This window comes from Eptesicus fuscus, chromosome 10, assembly GCF_027574615.1.
Source record: "Eptesicus fuscus isolate TK198812 chromosome 10, DD_ASM_mEF_20220401, whole genome shotgun sequence".
NCBI classification, from domain to species: Eukaryota; Metazoa; Chordata; class Mammalia; order Chiroptera; family Vespertilionidae; genus Eptesicus; species Eptesicus fuscus.
Genome location: NC_072482.1, coordinates 14249651 through 14266533, shown reverse-complemented (window position 1 = coordinate 14266533; position 16883 = coordinate 14249651).

Below are 16883 nucleotides of genomic sequence, written 5' to 3'. Positions count from 1 at the left end.
ACCAGCTCCGCCTCCTGCTGCCGCTGGGTCCTGTTTGCTCAGCCACCTCCAGCAGTTCCTCCTTTCAGCGTGGCTCCGGTGAGAATTATGGAATTGCTATTATTACCCCAGCTCGGTGTCCAGGGCTTGAGGGCTGCTGCCCTGGCAGCTCCCATCCAGAGGGAAGCCAACTGCAGTGACAATAAAACAAAGTCCTTGGCAGCTGGAGGCCTCTCCGCTGCGTGCTGGGGCTGACGAGCGGGATGTGGAGCCAGGCCTGACTCCGGCTCCTTGGGAAGTCTTGGAGCTGGCCCATCGCCTCCCGGCACTGATTCCAAAGGCATTTTTCAGCCCAGCGAGGAAGGCCGTGACAGTCTCAACAAGGCTCACTCTGAAGAAATCAGAGTCTCCAAGCCTCGGCTGTCTGTCCAAGGACCCTTCTAGAAGAGAAGGAGACGGGTTTGCTCTAATTTGGCAGGCTTTCTCAATTAACAGAGCAACCAACAAAGAGCATTTAGAGAGCACCCCTGCATGCAAGGGCACTGCTCAAAAGTCATTCATTCAGCACATCTTTCTGCAACACCTACTCTGCGTCAGGCTCTGTGCTAGGTGCTGGGGGGACACCAGGGACAGAGGAAACCCAAAGCTCTGCCCTTTGGGAGCTTATATTCTATTGTCAGGAGAGAGATGAGAAACAGAATGAATACGTGATTTTGTGAATAGAAGGTAGTGGGTGCCATGGGGGAGACTGAGCAGAGTTAGGGAGACTGGGTGTGTAGGAGGCAGAAGTGAGGTTTACATGAGTGATCAGGGAAGGCCTCGCTAAGAAGGTGACATCAAGACTGGAAGGAGGTGAAGGGTCAAAACTGCCCTCCGGGAGTTGACCAGCTCTTAGGGAGAGCAGACCTGCTCCTAGAGCGCCATAACAGCAGATGCCTCGTGAGGTCCCAGACTGAGGGGTGGTGGGAATTCAGAGGAGGAAACTGTTAGAAACCACTGTAACCCTTGGGGTTTTTCCCTGAAAGCACTTCGTTGGGTGAGATGCCTAAGACAGGTGGAACTGAGCTGAGTGTGACTGAAATATGAGGGAAGGGCACACCTAGAGCACAGGAGAGCAGAGTAGGGACATCCAGGGGCAATGGCAGGGCCAGAAGCCCATTCAAGGCTGGAGCAGATCAGGGAAGAGAAATACTGAGGGAGGTTTAGCAAGCTGAACCTGTGGGAAATCTCACTGCCCAGATGAGGTTGCAGAAAAGATCATGACGTCCTTCTTGGGTGCTCACTCTTGCTGTCGCACTGGCTCACTCCAAGGGAAGCCAGTGCCATGTCGTGAGCTGCTCCATGGAGAAACTGACATCTCTGGCCAATAGCCAACGCGGACACCTGAAGCCTTAGTCCCAACAGCCTGTGAGGAGCTGAGTCCTGCCAACAACCACACGTGTGAGCCTTCGAATGAGACCACAGCCCAGCAGCCATAGTGACTGCACCCTTCTGTGACCCTGAGATGGAGGGTCCAGCTAAGCTGCACCCTGATGTCTGATCTACAGAAGGTATGAGGAAATAAATGTGTCCCTTTAAACTGCTGGGCAATTTGTTACTCAGTAATAGATAAGCAGTACAGGTGGCCCTCAGAGTTTTCAAGCCTGAAAGTGAAAGAATCAAACCTAATCTTTAACAATTCAGTTGATTGGTAGTGAGGGGCCTCTGTAAAAACCCCAGCAAGGAGTGATGGGAGTCTCAACAAGGTGGTGGCTGGGGGACAGAAAGGAATGAATGAGATCTGGTGAGGTACTGTTGGCAGGACTTGGGTCCCAGCAGGCCAGACTGATCACTCTTCTGAGTACTCAGACTGAGAGCCTCAAACTTGTCATTTCCTCGCCCCCCACACTCAATCCACCAGAAAATTCTGTCTTCTCTCTCCTCTCCCCCAGGACTGCTCTCCACACAACAGCCAGGCCATGCCATGCCACTTCCCACACAGAACTCCCCAGTGACTTCTAACTGCACTTAGAATTAAATCTAGAGTCCCCCATGGTCCGCGAGGCCCTGTGCAACCAGACCCTGGCCGCTCACTAAGCTGTCTGCCCACCCTCCCTGCTCACTCAGGCCCAGCCAAACAGTCCCCTGCTAACCCTCTGTCGGGAGTTCTCTTTCTGCGGTTGCTCTGTTTGCTCCACTCACTCTTTTAGTTTTTTCGGTAAAGGCTTCCTGAGGGGGAGGCATCTAAGCTGGGCTCCTAAGGAAAACCATGGAAGTTGCACCTTGGATGGCTTAGGGAAATGGGCCTCGCTCCTTCAGAATCCCATCACCTGCAGCAGGAATAGTGGTGTTAGGTGGGGCGAAAGCTTTGCTGGATGATGCCAGACAAAAGGACGGCCAGAGAGAATGGGAGACACTCTTTTTGGAGGTCATTGTCCATGCGGAACATCTCACGCCTATCACAGCCGCTTGAATGGTCCCTCCCACCACCTGGCTTGATCCCCAGCCAGGCCGCAGGTGCTGTTTTCATCACCGCTGCATAGTCGGGCGACGGAAGCACAGGGAGGTGCAGTGACTGGTCCCAGGCTTTCTTGGTCCCAGTTCAAGTGCACCTCATCATCCTTGGGCCTTTGAAACAAGTGCTGGACAGGAAAATCAATAAATAAATCTCAATAAGAAAATAAGTGACATGTAAAAAGTGGCTTTGTCAATTGCTATTCATTTAATAACTATTTGAGCTTAATACGTTGTGGGTTTGAAGCAGTCATTCATTAAGCTGACCTTCACTGGCCACCTACCAGCCATGTGGCCAGGCGCCATGCTAAGCAGCAGCTATTTACTCTGAGTGCCCAGTACGTGCCAGGGTGTGGCCCGTGGGGCTTCTCAGTCTGCAGGGGTTGGGGCCGGGGGGGCGGTTGGAACTGGAGAAAGGAGGCTTTCTTGGCCAGTTGCCTGGACCTGATGAGAACCCCAGCCCCACAGAACGCTTCGTCGTCTTCCTGATGAAGAGTCTCCGCAGCCCTCATCAGTTACCCATCCTCCTGCCACTCACAGCCAGCATCACTCTGGGCTCCTGGGAGGCCTCCTGCAGGGCGCCGGGCCCAGCCAGCTGGCAGCGAGTCCATGGCAAATATGGCGATCGTCTTTGGCAGTGGGCAGGGCTGTGGTGGTGTGAAATGGTTTGGTAAGTTGTGTGCCCCTCCCCCCAGTCCTCTACCGCATAATCCCCTTACAGGCCACCCACAATGTCCTGGAAATGCCAGCTCTTCTATTTTCACTTTTTCCCTAAAGACAGAAGGAAAAAAAGACGGCGTTGGGAAAGCAAAGGGGCCAGGTAGGGAGCAGGGAGGCCCCATTGGGAGGAGCCAGACAGGGTGGGGCCAGAGGGCTTTGGGGACAAGGACCTCAGACCTCAAGGGCAGTGGGCCCCACTCCTGTGCTGACAGGTGTCCCCCAGACCCCCTGGGCCAGACCTGGAAGGGGCTTTAAACACCATCGCACCCAACCTTGGTTTCAAGTTAACTGATGTTCAAAGAGGTTAGATGAACTGCCCATGGTCGTAATTAAGCCGGATTTGTTCTGGCCTTAGAGAACGGAAGAGAAAGTTGAAAAAATAGTTACCTTGGACAGAAAGCCTGCGTTTCAAGGCACTCAACCATGCAATGGCACCTAATCATTTACCTATCATTCGTCTCCATCTGTTTTCCTCTAGGCAATCCTAAGGTCCTTAAGGACGGCTGTTTCCGAGTCCTCTGTGTCACGGACACCCAGGAAGTGCTGACTCAAATGGATGGACAGAGCGGGGAAGAACAACCTAGGCAATGAAGAGAATCAACGATGAGCCAAGAGCACCACTGAAGTTGCCCACATCACTCCTACTGAGAAGTCAAAGCCAAAATTAAAAAGCAATTTGGTCTAGTGGAAAAGCACAGTCATAAATAATTATAGTCATATTAATAACAATATCATAAATTGTTGGCCCTAGTCCATCTTGCTCAGTGGATGGAGCGTCGGCCTGTGGACTGAATGGTCCCAGGTTTGATTCCAGTCAAGGGTACATGCCTGGTTGTAGGCTCAATCCCCAGTAGGGGGTGTGCAGGAGGCAGCCGATCAATGATTCTCTCTCATCCTTGATGTTTCTATCTCTCTCTCCCTCTCCCTTCCTCTCTAAAATCAATAAAAATATATTTGTTTAAAAAAACACATGTTGCATGGCACACCGTTTTGCCACAGAGCTTCTCCATCATGGCCAGGGAGCTGGCCGGGGCAGGTCGTGGCCACACTCACTCCACTGGCCCCAAAGGTCTCACAGTGAGAGGCGTCTCCAGGAGAGGAGCCTTCCTTCTTACCTAAAGGCCAGGCAATGCCCGACAAGCTCAATTTCCACACCTGCCTTGAATGAAAAATAGCACTTTTCAGTGCCTGCCTCATGTTTATCAGACTCTCCAGGGGACATGAGAAGTTTGGAAAAAGCATGATCTAAAATTACCACTGATTTTTTTTTTGAAGTCACTATTTCATTTATTTTGAAATTTCAAAAAACATCAAGAGAGGGCACAGATTTTTTTAACGCTCATGATGACGGGGTCCAAGTGTGAAAGGCTGAGAAATCCCACAAACGTGTCTGCTTCTGCTGGGGGCAGGCTCCCCACGCCCACGTCTCCTTGCAAAGAATGCAGGAAGGGTGAGCTGGCGTCTCCTTTCCTCCTGTTCTCTTGAGAAGGTAGCAAAGAGTCCTCCCGCTGAATTCGGCCATGACTTCCATCCTCCTCGTTTTCTGTGAGCCTTGTAATATCTCTGTGAGCCCGGCGAGAGCCCAACTTAGTTCAACAAATACTCACTGAAGGCTAGTGAGCCAGGCACGATACTCAACGCCCACACGGCTACATGTCTTCTCGCGATGGCTCTGGAAGAGTCAGGGAGGCCTCTCATTTCCCAGAGAGGAAAAGGCCTCTGTCGCCCCGTTAACGCTGGAGTCAAGACTTGAGCCCAGGTCCCCCAAATTTTCAGAATCCAGTGTTCCATCACCACACTACACAGCCCCTTCGTCTGTCCTCTGGCCAAGAGAGAAACTAACATGGATTACGCCAGCAGTGTGCCAGGCCATTTACTGGAGAGGGTTTATTTTTTATTTTTTTTAATATATTTTATTGATTTTTCACAGAGAGGAAGAGAGAGGGATAGAGAGCTAGAAACATCGATGAGAGAGAAACATCGATCAGCTGCCTCCTGCACACCCCCAACTGGGGATGTGCCCGCAACCAAGGTACATGCCCCCGACCGGAATTGAACCCGGGACCCCCGAGTCCGCAGGCCGACGCTCTATCCACTGAGCCAAACCGGTTTTGTCATGGAGAGGGTTTATAACTACAGCCTTCTGCACGCTACCCTTGCATGGCCCTTTCCTAGCTGTGGGTCATCCCTACCCCACCCCCACCGGCCTCCACCCTCCAAGCTCGGTGAGTCTCCTAACCCCTTAATGCCTCTTCCTCTTCATTTGTAAGTGGCCATGACCACACTTGCCACCCAGGGTTGCTGTGAGGATCGGTGACATCAGGGTCTTGCAACACCCACCCTCTACTTCTAGGCTGCAAGACATCTCCTTGCCCAAATCACAGAGATATGACGTGCCACTGCTGGCTGGTGACACAGAAGCCCCTGGCTGCCAGCGGAGGGCCCTTCCTTGTCCTGCGGTGGGCCCAGCCTGCAATGCGGGTTTTCCCTGTATGAGAGCATAGGGAAATGCTAACGAGAAGCAGAGCTCCAGGCCCCGGTGCCCTGGTGCCCCCACACAAGCCAACTTGGAAAGCAACCACCGTCAAATTAGACCAGGCACTTTACTTTGAAACCCCGGATTTTATTTGTGAGGTTTGCTTCTCCAAGCAGTCTGTCCCAGGCATTTGCGATGGCATTTAGGGCTTGGGAATCCTGCTGGGCACCAGAAGAAGCTCAGGGTCGAGGCTCCTGTGTGCACAGCAATCTGGGCTGCGAACCCAGCCGATGGCACTCGGCGCTTCTCACATGGGCACCAGAGCGTCTGCTTGTGGCAGACATGCCTCGGGGGTGCCCTGTTCCACAAGCTTCACATCTGGGTGGGGAAATTGGTAAGCTCCATATGACATACATGGGGCATTTCTATTTACTGAAACATGTCTTTAACTTGGAAAAACTCATTCCCACTCACTAATTCTAGAATGCTCCCCCAGCTTGCTGGTTTGGGGGTATTTTCTTTCCTTAACCCTCTTCATGGTTCCTTCTAGGGCTGTTGGGTGGGTCCCTGTGGAGTTCATCACACACAGGAAGTTTCCAGATGTCAGAAAACTGTTCTCACTTCACTGAATTCTTCAAATATGAACGAGGGAGCTCTAATCCCAGCCTCGCCACTTTGCCGTGTGGCCTTGGGCAAGTTGCTTTTCTCTGAGCCTCAGTTTCCTAGTTCGTAGAATCACCTGCTTGTTGGACATGAAGTCTGGGTGGCCTTTGTGCTCAGGGTGCATAAGATTCCAGGGGTCCCTGAGGCCCCGGACTCAGGAACCAGAGAGACCGTGGTGCCTGAGTAACAGGAAGTGATGATAATAAAACACCTAGTTCTTTGGATTTTGTGAGGAGCACATGAATGAATACGCATGTGCTTAGGACAGTGTGGCACGTGTCCTAAGCACCCACTAAGTATTAATTCAGACTTTGGTTGTGCCCACAAAGGTTGTGTCTTTACTCAGCACCTGGTGTGGGCCCTGGCAGGTGCTGCTGAAAAGTGGGCTAAACTAAAACAATGAGTAAAAAAATATCTAGCTCCGAACCAAATATATGGAAAGGGAAGTGCGGGGGTGGGGACAAATATATCCCCTGTCCCCAGCCCTTTGAGATATCTGTGTTGGCATGGGATGGCGGTGGAATATAATGTCCCAGCCCCACTCACCCCCAGCCCCACCCCACTTCTGCCGCCTGAAGAAACCGTGGCCCCCAACTCAGCCCATCTCAAATGCCCCAACGTCTTCTTTCATCCCATAGTTCATCTCCAAACTCAAGGGAAACAGTAGTCAAAAAAGAAACAGCCCTCCGCAGCCCCTCTGCCCCTGGCCAGTAACCCGAGCTGCAGCAGGAAAGGGGTAATTATGGTTTGGGGTTCTCCCCCTTCTTTTCCAGCTCCCTGACTCACTTTTCATCTTTCTCCCGCCTTCGGAGAGCTGGGCATTGAGCAAACAGGGCCTGCGTCCTAGGGGTGCCTGGAGGTGGGGGGCACAGCCAAGCCCTCCGCTTCCTCCCAGGAAGATTGGAGAAGGAGAGCAGCAGCCCTGGGGAGCCCTAGTGCCCCTCTGCTAATCCGCAGCCCGGGGCCTCTTGCCAAGCGCCTGGCAGGCTCACCCTCCGCCAGAAAGAAATTTATTAGCAGAGGTTGCCGGGAGGGCTGGGGTTACCGGGACTTCATTACTCTTACAAAACATACTATGGGACATTTACTAGTGTCCCGTGAAGTGCGGCCATAAATCAGGGGCTCCACGGCGCTTGTCAGAAGGAACCAGGAGAGTGTGTTTGCTCACGCCTTGCCGTTGACCCCACACCTGAGCCAGGCCACAGCGCTGGGGGCAGCCACGCCGCGCTCGGGGCTGGACACACGTCCGCACCACCTTGAACATCCTGAATGAAAATGCCACCCCGTTCCCAGTCCGCACATTCCCCACGCTGAATCTCTCCTGGAAATAGTATTTCCTCTGCCAATTTTATTCTCCCAGCCCCAGGGACCTACAAAACTTCTGTGCAGCGTGATCCTGCTTCGTGTGTGTGTGTGTGTGTGTGTGTGTGTGTGTGTGTGTACATACACTAGTGTCTATATAAAGGAAATACACCGGAAGATTAACAGTGGCTCTGGACAGAACAATTATGGATGATTTTTATTAACTTCTTCATACTTTCCCAGATTTTCCACACTTTAAAAAAAATAAATAAATATGAGTGACTTTTATAATCAGAAAATTGTTACGTCTTTTAAAAAGAAAATTCAAGAACCAATCATGGGGAAATATAAATATGTTCGTGTTATTTATAAAAATCTGGAACTATGAACAACCTAAATGTTAATGATTATTCCACATTACCAGGGACAGAATATCGTACGGTGCTTAAAATACTAGTTTTGAAGAGGTGGGGAAATGCTTATAATTTAATGCATAAAGAAAAAAGGGGCCATATATATATATGCACCCACTAAGTATTAATTCAGACTTTGGTTATGCTGGTTAGTAGTATATAAAAATTGCCCATAAGAAAAATGCTTAGAAATAAATATTATTGTATTAAGGTATGGGCTTCTAGAATATTTTCTTTTTCTCTTCTCTTTTTTCCAAATTTTGCATAATGCAGTTATAGTTCTTTTGTAATTTTTAAGTGGTTGAGAAGAGAAGAGATAATGCAAACTGGGTCTGGGGCTCCTGCCCCCCCCCCCCCATAGCTCAGTACCACACACGTGTTCTCGCCTCACTTTAAGACATGAGGCCCGGGGTGCCGTGGTGGGTTCAGTTCCGTTGGGACAATCTGGAACAATCGGCTCCACCAATGAACTTTTTATGGACTTTCTGGCTTTGAAGCTAAGTAATGAGACTTGGCCTCTGACCAGGCCTTGAAATGTTCAAAGTCATCTCCCCCCATCAATTAGCTAATCTGAGGCATCGGAGGCGGGTCGGCGGGCAGCGAGGCCTGGTTTCTGGAGGAGGACCGGAGAGGTAGGTGTCCGCGCCCCAGGGCCCTGCTGCAGCCTGTGGCCAGGCCCGGGGGTGGGGGTTCCTTCTATCGGACCCCTCCCCAGCTCAACCTGGTTCCTCCTGACTTCCATTTGGGGGCGACCCCAGAAGGGGAGGTTGGGGGAGAGCTTTAGGATTCTTGGGGCTGGGATCTGTGAAGAGGAGGGCTTCATCTGTTTGAGGGAAACAGGCTGGTCTCCAGCACCCCCTGGCTGGCCAGGGTGTCCACTGCTGACTACCACCACCCCAGGCCTTAGCAAAGTGCCTGCTCTGGTCTCTCTTCAGAGGAAGTCTCTGGGAGTTTTCTAGATGTGGGGTACATAAGAACTATCCCTCGATCTCAACCCAAGAATTTAAAAATAAATCGACTTTAGTGAAGGGGTATGAGCTTTGGCTTGCGGGGGGGGTGTGGGGGGGGTTGGTGGGCTTCCCCCCTTATTTCTGATAGAAAGTCACTCCTACCTTGGTGGGGGTGGGGCAGGTGAATCTCTGGCCCACCCCCTCCCCGCCCGCCCCTCCACATTTTGAATGGGTCTCAGCATTTGGAATTTCAGTGGCATTTGGTTTTGATTTTTAAAAGGAGAGAAGAAAAAAAAAAAAACCTTTGCCTTGAAGCAATGATTTCTCTTGGCAGCTTTAGGGGGCCTGGCAATGCTGAGACCTTTCCTGGCAGGGCTGAGAAGATGAGCTGGTCGGTTGTGGTGTGTTTAGAAGTTTAAAACAGCAAAAAGACAGAGCGAGGGTTTTCAGGAGGGGGGCCTGGGCCTGGGAGGGGGGGGTGACAAGACCTCCAGATCTGTTCTCTCTACTGTAAATTACAAGCCTGCTTTTTTTAATTTCCTTTCCCAGAACAATGTTATTCATTCAATTCCAAAGTAAACATTGGGCTTAGATACTCAACAGTTTGGGAGAACAAACTGTCCTCGTTGTTAGGGTCTTTACCTGTCAGGGGCCTGATTAAAATCATATATCTTCATGGCAGCCATCAGCAGCCATAGCGGGCTGCGGGAAAGTCCCGGGCACCGGCCCCCTGTGCCCACACGAGTGAGGGCAGCCCCTCCGTGCCAGCCCTGGGCTCAGGGCGTCCCCTCTCTCCCAGCCCGGCTACAGTAAGGCGTGTGTTCGGGGCTCTGCCTGACCCTGGACCTCTGGGGTAAGGGGGCAGATCAGAGGAAATGCTGAGGCCTGGAGGGCACCAGGGAGGGGGGAGGGGAGGTGGCGTTTGAACAGCCTTCAAAGTGATAGATGTTTGCACTCTAGAGGAGCTGATCTGGGGGGAAATGTAGGCCTTGGGTAGTAAATCATGCCATCGATGTCGGTGCTAAGACTATGGAAGCCCATTTCCTTTCTCCTGGGGGAAGGCCGCTTAATTAAGAGATCTAGGGTACTCGACTCTCCTCATAAATTTGCGAGCTGTAAAACTCAGCGCGCACGCACAACCACAGGGTGAAAAGAGCACATTCGGAGCTCTGTTCACAGTGGCATCAACAACTGCTCACCCTTCTGTGCCTCAGTGTCCCTGCACTGGGACTGGCGGTGATGTGCCTCTCACATCCTCCCTTGCCGTCAACCTCGGGCCTCTGAGAAAGTGCCTGGCGCTCTGGCTGTTCAGTGAGTGGAAGGCGTCGGGCGCCCACAGGGAGCGAGGACTTGACCCCATTGCCCGTGTGGGGTGGGGTGGGGTGGCATGGATGACAGTTGCAGATGTTGGGAGCAACACTCCCTCCTTCCAGCCCTCGCCCGGGAACCCGCCGCCTCTCTGGGGGGCCTTCCTCGGAAACCGTGGCGGGAATCTGAAGTTCCCTGCTCTGCTCTAAGGAATATTTAATTTCCAAAGTACAGGCTGTTCCTCTCCTACAAGAACTCACTTTTCCTCCTGGCTTATCTGATCGGGGGCGGGGTCTGGGGAGCTACTTGTCACCTGTCATTTTCCACAGAAGCGAACATTAGCAGTCGGGAGCCAGCGAGGCTGGCAGGGGGTGGGAGGAGCCAAGCGAGATGCAGGAGGCAAAGGAAGGAAAGACAGCCGTCCATCCTAGAACAGCGCGAGCTAAGTCAGGGTTCTGCTCACATCCTCTTGGGCGGCATTTTCCCTCCCTAGAACCCTCATGCCCTGGTTCCCACCCGCCCCAGAGAGCGGACAGGGAAGGCCGGGTTATTGCCCCGCGTTGCAGAAGGAGCTCAGCTAGAAAGGTCAGAGGTCACACCGCCAGTCCTCCCCCCACGTCCGCCAGGCTCTCATCACGCATCGGGCCAGCCAGTGCCAGCAGAGCACACAGCTGCCAAGGGCTGGCTGACGGCCTGTTTTCTCATTTCAGGACTGCTGGTTCATGGCACATGAGACAGCATGTGACAAACGGATGGAAGCTGCTCTGACTTCTGTGGCTCCAACGTCCTTGGCCTGGGATGGGTCCCGGGCAGTGACTGCCAGAGTCTGGGATAGTTTGGGTACACTCTCCCGTCCCAGCTGACCTGTTAGTTCTTTTAAGCCCCAGATTCCACGTGGTGGGGAGGGTAGCATTGGGCAACGTCTGTGAGCACGCCAAGTGGGGAGTGGTCTCTCAGGACATGTTCGTTTTGCTCTTGCAGAAAATGGGAATGTGCATCTGAGCTAAACACCTGCACGCTGCAGCCCCGCCCTGAGCTGGACTTGTTGCCGAAACAAGATGAAATGCTGGGACAGGGTTTGTTCACGGGGCTTCTTCCTTCAAAGATGCTAAAGCCAAGGACACAGAGAACGGGGCATCAGGACCCAGAAGCGAGATCTGGGGCGGCAGGGAGAGACCCGAGAGATCCAAACTACCCCAGCCCGCAGCATGCTCTCTGGAGGTCCATGGCTCCATCGTGGTTGAAATGTTCATTTTTTGGCTTACTTAGACTTTTTCTACAGTAAATATGTGTTGCTTATATAATGCATGAAATAATAAAATGTCTTTAAAAGAAGGTTCACATCGAGGACACACGAGACCCCTCTTTCCACCCTTGCCTTGCTCTCAGGTGCATTATAAGGGAGGCTAATGTTATTACAAGTCCATTTAGATGCTTTTGGAAGCATCACTGTGACGTGGTTCACTTAGCAGACATGGACTGAGCCCTTCCCGTGTGGGAGGCATTGCACCATCTCACAGTGGCTCGGAAATGATTAAAACACCCTCCCTGACCCACATTCACAGCTTCAAACAAAGCCATGTGTGTTCCTCACACCTTATACCTCTAGAAAGTGTGGGAGACCTGAAGAGCCACCCCGAATTCCTGCCTGGCCAATGCAGTGCTGGAAAGAGCCAGGGGCCAGGAGAGGAGGACTGCAGACCTGGCTATGTGACTTTGTGGGACTGCAAAATCCCTCCCCGCTCTGGGCCTCACTTTCCCCATCTGCACAACAAGAGATTGACCTGTTGGATTCCCAAGCCTTCCTCTGGCTGTGTGGTCCTGTGAGCTGAACCCCCTCTTGCCCAGGTCTTGTCCTGGAGTTCCCCATCTCCCATGGTGTGCTGACCGGGCCTAGGGCTCACCCCTCTGTCCCCCAACCCTGGCTCGTCCATGCCGGTGATCTGGGTAGCATGGCGGGCTCTCCTGGTGTGGCCTTGATCTAGGTCCAGAACACACAGCCTTTCCAGAGGGGGAGGGGAGGGGCTGTGCTCCTCCTTGCTCTCTCCATCCCACCATGAAGAATAAAAGTGGTGAAAAGCAGTGTAAGAAAGACCCCATGCCCGGCTGGCTTGGCTCGGTGGTTGAGCTTCAACCTATGAATGAGGAGGTGACGGTTTGATTCCCAGTCAGAGCACATGCCCAGGTTTCGGGCTCGATCCCCCGTGGGGGACATGCAGGAGGCAGCCGATCCGTGATTATCTCTCATCATTGATGTTTCTGTCTCTCTCTCCCTCTCCCTTCCTCTCTAAAGTCAATAAAAATATGTTTGAAAAAAGAAAGAACCCAAACATTCCCAATTTGAAGGAAATGTGAATCAAAGGCAGAGGAGGATGGGCATTCAACTACAACACACAGGTCCTCTGTGAACTACTGGCTACAAAGTTTCAACAAGGCATCATGCCCGTCTTCCTTATCCGGATGAGCAGTAGGTGATGCCTGCCTGCCCTGGGGTGATACACGCCCCCGAACATTTAGCAGAGTGTCCCTCTGAATTTACATACGTGCCCAATTCAATGTGCCTACATATCGATGTAAATGGAACAACCTCTGACCTGGAAAACCTGGTTCGGGTCCCTCTGCTAACCAACTGGTGACTTGGAGCACAGCCCTGCCCCTCTCAGAACCTCAAGTTCTTCTTCCACAATTGGGGAGGCCCCAGCCCTCCTTGCAGGATCTCCAGTCCCTTCCAGCCCTGACTGTGGGGACGTACAGGGCAGATGACAGCACAGCTTCCCCAGGGCACGGAGCAGGGGCCCCAGCTGGCCCCCGAGGCGCCCACCAGCTGGCCCTGGGCTGCCTGCATGGTCACGGCTCTGCTGGCTTCTGCTCTGCATATTTTGGAAGCCTTTGGGGTGGACAACATGGCCCCCTCCCTTCCTATGATTCCAGTGGACACAACGTGGCCACATCAAAAGGCCTTGGAAGGAGGCTTAAGGCTCCACGTGGGCCCAGCCGTCTTCGCAGAGGCCCGGCTGCCCAGCTGACCTCCCATGGCTCAACTTTCCACAGACAGGCCCAGAATATGCCTTTTGTCCCCCACATACATGTAGCACCGCCTCCTTTCGTGCTCAAGTGTGACCCGTTGGGAAGATGATAGATGGTGACTCTCCCCATTGGGCAGAGTGGCCTTCCCAGGAACAGAAGTTTGGGTCTCACTGCACTAAGTTCAGGGGCTCAGACCCACTCTAGGCCAAAATGTGGAGGATTGTGGGGTTGGGATCTTCTGACATCCCCCATCTAATTTGCAGCTGCCCGATCTGAGGCAAAGTCTCCTACCTTTCAAGTAATAGATATCTCTCAAATGGACCCATCCTCCCAGAACTGCGGTTCTCAAAGTGTGGTCCCCGGATCAGCTGCATCAGCATCCCTTGGGAACTTGTTAGAAATTCAGGGTCTCAGTGCCACCCCAGACCTACTAGATTTGGGAACGCAGCGGGGAGGGCAGCTGTGCTGGAACAAACCTTCCAAGGGTGCTGACACCTGCTGGAGATCGAGAACCACTGCCCTGGATGGTGTCCCCAGCTGACCTAGAAATGCCGAGGCCTGTGCCCCTCCACTTCCTGTTACAGATGGAGAAGCTGAGAGCCAGTGGAGGCGATACTGCACCTGCCTTCCCCTGGAATGATGCCTATCCCTGGCCTGGGTTGCATTTGATGCCAACACTCCAGTCCCTCAGAAGTAAAGTGTCAGACCTGTTAGTTGAGCGAACTGTCATCTTAGCAAGACACTTTCTCCTCTGGGCCTCAGTTTCCTCATCAGTACAACTGAGGGATTTGCTTATCAGTGGTCGGAAAACTCATTAGTCAACAGAGCCAAATATCAACACTACAACGATGAAATTTCTTTTGAGAGCTGAAAACTGACTTTGGTGCATGGGCCACGAAGTTTCAATTGCACTGTACGTGCGCGCCCGCACATGGTATTTTGTGGAAGAGCCACACTCAAGGGGCCAAAGAGCCACATGTGGCTCACGAGCCGCAGTTTGCCAACCACGGGCTTAGATGATCTGTAAGCTCCCTTCCAGGCGTGACGTTCTCTGTTGTTCATAAATCCACCCCAGATAATGTCCACATTTCCTGGACACCTCAGGGCTCAGGCCTGACAAGATGATTACAGATGATACTTCAGGCTCTGGTGACCCTCAAATCCCTCGTAGAACCAGACTCTTAAACTTGACTTGGCTTCCAACAGGCTTTCTCAACCTCAGCACTACTGAAATTTTGTTTTGCTAATTCTTTGTTGAGGGGCTGTAATATGCCCCCAACCCCGGTCATGACAACCAAAGGTGCCTCCAGGCATTGCCAAATGTGCCTGGGGCATGTCTCTGTGGTTGAGATCCACTGCTCCGCAGGCTCTCTGAGCAGGTGAGCACCCACGCTACACCTCTCAGCAGCTTTCTTGAACAGAACTTAGTATATGGCTCTCTACCCAGCCCAACCTGAGGACCTCAGACCACAGACTCACGCCCTCAGGGCCAGACAGGACATAAAGGAAGGGCCCCGCCCTGTGCAGGATGGGGCAGGAGGGCCCCGACACCTGAGCAGGCACCGGACATCTTTTCTAAAGGGAGTCACTTCTACTCAGCTCCAGACAGTGCCGCCTGGGACTGTGGACATAGGGTGCCGTGTCTTCCGGAAACTGTACCACCAGAGCCGGCCTCACTTGCAGGGTCCTGCCGGGTGTGTCCCCACGGTCAGGGCTGGAAAGGCCTTGGAGATCCCTGCGGGGGGATTGGAGGCCTCCCCGATGTGTCAAAGAAGAATCTGAGGTGCTGAGAGGGGCAGAATGTGCTCTAAGTCACCAGTTGCTTAGTAGAGGGATCTGCTTCATAAGAAGCTGAAACGCTATAATTTATGTGAAATTTACAAATTATTAAAAACTAGAGGCCCGGTGCACAGATTCATGCACTGGTGGGATCCCTTGGCCTAGCCTGCATCCTCTCGCAATCTGGGACCCCACCGGTGCACAATCAGGGTGGGGAGGGACCATAGGAGGAATCTAGGGCATGTCTGGCCAGTCTCGCCCAGTCCCAATTGGCCAGACCCCAGCAGCAAGTAACCTACTGGTCAGAGTGACTGCCCCCTGGTGGTCAGTGCATGTCATAGCTACCAGTCGAATAGTCAAACAGTCACTTAGGCTTTTATAGAGAGAGATAGTGTGTCAGTATAAAGCCGGTACAGAGAGATCCTAAAAGATCCCAATAACTTAATATTCACTTGAAAGAATCCTATGAAATATGTACTACGGTTATCCTGACCTTATCCTGAGAAAATTGAGGCACAGAGAGCTTAAATAATTGGCCCAAGGTCATACAGGTAACTAGGAAGGGGACGAGCCCTGCACAGGAGGGGTTAAGAACTATAGGCCCTTGTATTGAATAAAAGGAGACAGAGCCAATTTTTCTACCATAACAGTAAATTGCCCCCAAATTAAGCCAATACCCAGTTCTTATTGCTTCTGCAAAGAATTAATAAACCATGACATCTTCTGCAAGAGGGGAGGGCCCGCTGCTCCGAGAGATGTCAGAAAGCCCTTCACAGGGTCGGACTTGTTCTGCCTTAGCGAATAAAATGATTATGCCACAAGCACGCAGACAGGGAACAGGGGCGGGGGCTGCCGACGCCTGTGCCCGCCGCTGGCTCGGCTGAGAAGTGTGCCCACCGCTAGGAGACAGGGTCTTGCAGTAGCCGGCTCTCGGGCGTTAATGGCTGTGGCCTCCCAGAGAACACTGGAATATTTTAGGTTTATATTTGGCAGATGGTGTGCCAAGTCGTTCCCTCATTCTGCCTATTAGATGGTTAGTTTCCTTTTTCTAGTTAAAGGATTAACTAGAATTATCAGTAATCATGAGCTTCCCCCAAGGACAGGTCAAAGGAAATTAATGGAAACTGCAGCAATAGGCACACGAATTAGTTCCACCAGAGGAACTCCTGACTGGGAGAATTACCCCTGGCACGGTGACTGCCGAGTGGAATTAGAACCCATCGTAGGAATTCCTGCAGGCCCTGGCTGGGAGGAGAGGGGAGAGGCAAATAAGAGGGAGGGAGGAGGCTGGGTAAACACTTTCCCGTGAAGATGCCAGAAACCGGGAGCTGAAGGGGGCCTTTGAAATAGTCCAGCCTGACTTCTTAATTGACAGATGAGAAAACCAGGGTCCGGAGTGGGACAGGGCCTTGCTAAGGGTCCCACAGCTATGTCACAACAAAGCTGGAGCCAGGGCCCAGGTGCTGGTCAGAGTTTCTCAACTTTGAGCTAGTGATGCCCACTGGAGATGAGACTGCAGACCTCTCGGGTTCTCAGCTTGTCCATCTAGAGAACGGAGCGTTAGCCTTAGCACATCATAACGCAATCGTCTTGTCTACACTTCTGTCTGTTTGCATGCCAGGCTGGAGGTGCATGTCTCAAGGATGGGGACATGGCTTCTTCATCTAAAAAGAGAAGGTCATCGGGGCCCTCCACGTGGCCTGACACATCGAGCACCCTCGGGGAGCTGTGCGGCATTCTGTGAAGGCCAGCTCTGGAGGTGCCGAGGCTTAG